Raw genomic sequence first — 5,000 nt, 5'->3', positions numbered from 1 at the left:
GTTCTCACAGTAAGACTTTACATTTGTAGAATGAATGTGGTGTGTTTAATTTAACAAACTTGCATGTAGGCTTTGTCCTTCCCCCTCCCAAATTAAGACAATTTCTCTTCAAAATTGAAGCGGGTGGAAATTGGAGTTTCTAAGAGGCATTTTATTCATAGGCATTTTATTTGGGTTTTATCTGCCTAGATAAGGCTCATAGACTTCTGTGGATTTAATTTGACCACTTTATCAGGTTTCAATAACTGAAACATTTGTCTGCAGTATTATGAGGGTGCTGGTCAGCCTGTTAGTCTCTTTATGATAGTAGAAAACAGAAACTACCTGCTGTAGGGATTTCCAGGTGCAATCTGATATGTTGACCTAAGGAAATACTCAGAGAGAAGAGAAGAGAATTAAGTACTGGGTTCCTACAACAGTCTCCAAAGCATACAATGTGTCAAAAAGCAATTGCTAAGTATATACCAGTAACTGCAGAGTAAGACAACAGTGGCTTACACAAGGGAGTACTAGCATTTTTTTTCCTTCTAACACAAAATCCATCTACATAGCCAGTCCCTAACAACCTTTGACTTGCTGTTTTTGAAGCTTTAAAGAAAAATGGCATTATACTAAAATAATTCAATTCTCTCTGGAAGTGTTTGTTAAGTACCATCTCCAGCCAATTACATTTTGTATGACTAAAATGGCAAATTCGATGCCCAGACTTTAGAGTCATACTAACACCCATTTGAAGGGAATGGAATCATAACTAAGCATTGACTTATCATCCCTTCATGCTTTCCCATATTTGCTGTGTCTTTCCATTTTAATGAGGACCATATGAGAGATCTTTCAAGTTGAGAGCTGTGCTCATCCTGAGTGCAGATGAACCTGAGGGACTAGTGGCCGATGCTGCTTTTCCCACTTGCCACCAGGAATCAAGATGTCTCAACGGCCAGCCCTCTTGCAATTAGTACTTCCTGAATTATGAATGAATCTGGCTGAGGGAACAATAATGACATCGTTCTGATGTGTTTAATCCCTCAACTCAGGGATGGAGAGATGATTCAGCAGTTAAGTGCCCTTGCTGCTCATTCAGACGATTTGGGTTTGGTTTCTAACACCCACGTGTCAGCTGACTCTGTAACACTAGTTCTAGGGAATTAGATTCCCTAGAACTGGCCTTTGTGGGTATTAGCTGTGCATGTGGTACCTGTATATGCATTTAGGTAAGCACTCATCTGCATATAATTAAAATGAATGACTAAAACATCTCTAGACCACTCAATTCATTCAACCCAAAGCATCCCTGAGTACATCTCTAATATACTTGTCTTTTATGCCTGATTCTAAGCATTTTCCTGCTGACTTTTGATGACAGAGCCCCAACTATCCTTTGAAATGCAGGACTCCAGTTCCTGCTATCTCTCTTTCTTCCCAGTCTGGGTTCAAGTCAAGTGATCTATGTCACAGCTCTGGAAGTAAGCTGACAGACCCAGAGAACATTTGCCAGTCCTCTGTGCCTGAAACTAAACATTGTAGAGGCCGTGGTAAGCTTGCCAGCGGGCAAATGACATAATCATGTCCAAGTCAGAAAAAAATTCCCTCTAGTCCTTTTTGTCAGGAAATGATTTTTTAAAAAAACAAAACAGGTCCTTACTTCCTGCTGGGTTGCAGCTGGCAACCCAGAACCTTGGAGTTCTGCCACAGCCTGGGTGCGGTTGCTTGACACTGAGCCAGTAGAGAGGACCGCCACCTGAGTGAGTGAGAACAATCACTGGGGATAAGCTTTGAACGTGGAAATTCTGCCTTCCACCCACTCTCACCTGGCTTTAGGTATCACAGAAAGACGAAATGACTTGCTTTTATATTCAGTCCACCAGTTGTGTGTTACTAATTCCGCTTATTGATAGATTCTGTATCAAAGGGGACATTTCTGCTTGATTTTAAACTTCCTTTCTCCTTTTCTCTCAGCATTTTCAATAACATTTCTCTAGATTTATAACATAAGAATGAAGTTAGGTGCCTTGGATATCTAGAGAGTTAGGAGACCCTATGACCATGGACCTCTCCTTGCAATCGGGAGAGGCAGAAGACACAAAAAGCCAACAGATGTTGTGATAAGATGTTGTGAGATGCACTCAAGGTATTTAGAGAAAAGCTGCAGCTAATCCAGCTCCCGCTGTGGCTTTGTGAGCTCCTTCACACACCCTTACCTGAAGGACCTTCTCCATTATGATAGTGTTAAAGAAACTTTCCAGGGAAAGAAGATAACTCTGAGAGGCAGGGAACCTTCTGGAGGGAGAGGACGCAGCAAGCAAAGACTTGCTTGAATGGAGCACAGGCAGACTGGAAGCAGTGAAAGCTCATAGTCTAGTTCCTTCCCCTGGGTCCTTTGTGAAATGAGACTAAAAAGATCCTGCATGAACCGTGTCCCATATTCATTGAGACTTTTGACCAGGACTCAGTAATCAGTGTACTTGAGACTTTCCCCTAAAGTACCTTTTTCTGTCACAAAAGCTGGACTTCCTGAGGCATGCCTGTCTGTAACATTTTCCAGCTTTTCCCTGAATGTATGAGATAAATTCAATCTTTTAAAACAAACCTCAATGGTATTTTACCTTGTAAGTAAATGAGATACTTTGACTTTTGAGATGAAGTAACATATTCATAATTTTATTAGTTATTCACTTAATTTGATGTGTTTTGTTGTTGCAGAAAAAGGTACGTTGAATATGGGATAGTCAATTCCAAGATAAAGAAAAGCCCTGAAACCCATAATTCATTCTTAGTGATTCAAATTTAATATTTCAGCATATAGCTCCTTACTGAATACATGAATTCCATTGTCCAGACACCTACACAGAGAGGGTGGAGTTCATTAGATTAGGTTATAGGACAAGATATCATAAGAAAGACTATGCTGAGACTCGCTTTGTACCAATAGTCTTAAAGAAAAAACTATCCTTCAGGAGTAGGGAGAGGGTTCCATCAGCCAAGTGTGTGCTGCACAAGCCTGAGACTCTGAGTCTGGAATCCCCGCACCTACAAAAAGGCTGGGCATCGTGTTGATTTCTGCTTTCCACGTGTGCACGCGCGAGTGCACGAATGCACACACACATACATACGTACACTCAGACAGACACAAATTTCTCATTACAGCATTCTTTAAATTAGCTGTAAATGTCGTTGATTCCTATAAAATTCCATAGTTCCTCCTCCAGAAAAGGTCATTAAGAGTTTCGTTTTATCCCGTGCCTCCTTTCCCTCCCAATAAAACAAACTGGAAAAAAACCTTACTTCCCTATTGACTAATATTTAGTAACGTTTTCCTTCCTTTTTCAGTCTTGAGAATGTACTGAGTACCTGAGCTCATCAGAGCTGCCCATGGAGAATTAGCTAGCATCCTTTGTTGTCTGCATTTTCACAGTTTATCCTATTTGTTCCACTGGGAGACTTATCAGTGTCTCTGAGGAGGCCATGGTTTGAACAAGAAGGTGAGAGAGCTTTTTGTTTTTTTGTTTTTTTCGTTTTTGTTTGTTTTTTCACCTTTTTTTCCCCCAAGACATGGCTTCCTTAGAGACCCAGTCTGCCTCCCCATTCTTGATCTTTTTAGTAATCTGTGTGCAGGAAGAGGGGTGCTGTGAACCTCAGAATCTTGTCAATTCCTCTGGATGTTACTTCCACTGGGAAGCTGCAAAGCACATAAAGGTGTTTCCATGGCCAATGTGCATAATGCCATGCTGTAAGGTTTATCCACTGTCTATCTTGTGGAGGGTGAGAAGATTTTCATTGTTCAAATTACATAAGAGAAGAAAGTGATGATGAAGATTAAAACCATTTATTAGAATAATATATCAGAGGTAGTGACATATTTGTGAAAGATGAATAAGGTAAAACAGAAAAGGAAGAATTTTTTCCATGTAGGATACTTCTATCACTAAAACAGCTAGTCTATTATTATTATTATTATTATTATTATTATTATTATTATTATTATTATACTAAGAATGTTTTTATGCTTTCAGTAGTGTGCAATTTTTTAAATTCACTTTAATTAATACTAAGCAATAACTAATACTAATCTAATATATTAGATCTGGAATGTATTCCAAGACTTTGACACAAAATGACTCCTAATATAAAACTATGTGTTCCCATTTTCTTAAAAAAAAAATTAGAGCCTTTTGTGAAGGTAATTAAATTGCATTACATTCATGTCATGCAACCTAAGAAATATGGGAACTCCAAAATTGACAAAACTATGTCTAAAATAAACATAAGGAATGAGGACGTGTCTCCATGGTAATATTTTTATGACACTAGATGTTTATGCTGTATATGAAAAAGCAAGATGACTCTGGTATTGTGAAAGCAAATTTAGGAAGTTGAGGGATGAGCTATTAACCACAGCAAGCATGCGCAGCGTATGGTCATATCTATTTCAACAAGAAAGGCAACAACATTATAAAAGTGATGATCAGGGCATGTTTCTGTAGCATTTCAACATTTTCCATGTTTAATACATTCTTCAAAGCCAATATGAAGCCTCCTGTGGAAAAATTTTCCTGTGTACTATAAAATAAAGCAACAAATAACAAACAAAACAACAGCAGCAACAACAACAAACCCACTGTGATTTATACAAGCCCAGACAAACTCTCTAGAAATGTCAGTCAAGCCAACTCAATTATATTTTCAACTTTTCTATACTATTAGCAATATTTCAATATCTTTCCTATCAAAATATTGAGGTGAAGATAAAGTTAGAATCTGTATCTATGGGAAGCTAACATGGCAGCTATGCAGATAAACTATATAGATGTCATTCACGGCAGGTGAATTATATAGTTAGGGCCAGCATGAACATCTTATCTTTAATCCTTTGTTTGTTTTGTTTTGGTTTGGTTTTTTTTGGTTTTTGGTTTTTGGGTTTTGGGTTTTGGGTTTTTTTTGTTTGTTTGTTTTGTTTTGTTTTTTGTTTTTGTTTTTTTTTTTTTTTTTTTTTTTTTTTTTTT

This window comes from Mastomys coucha, unplaced genomic scaffold (genome assembly GCF_008632895.1).
Source record: "Mastomys coucha isolate ucsf_1 unplaced genomic scaffold, UCSF_Mcou_1 pScaffold22, whole genome shotgun sequence".
NCBI classification, from domain to species: Eukaryota; Metazoa; Chordata; class Mammalia; order Rodentia; family Muridae; genus Mastomys; species Mastomys coucha.
The sequence above is the reverse complement of the archived record's forward strand: the minus strand, read 5'-3'. Positions refer to the sequence as shown.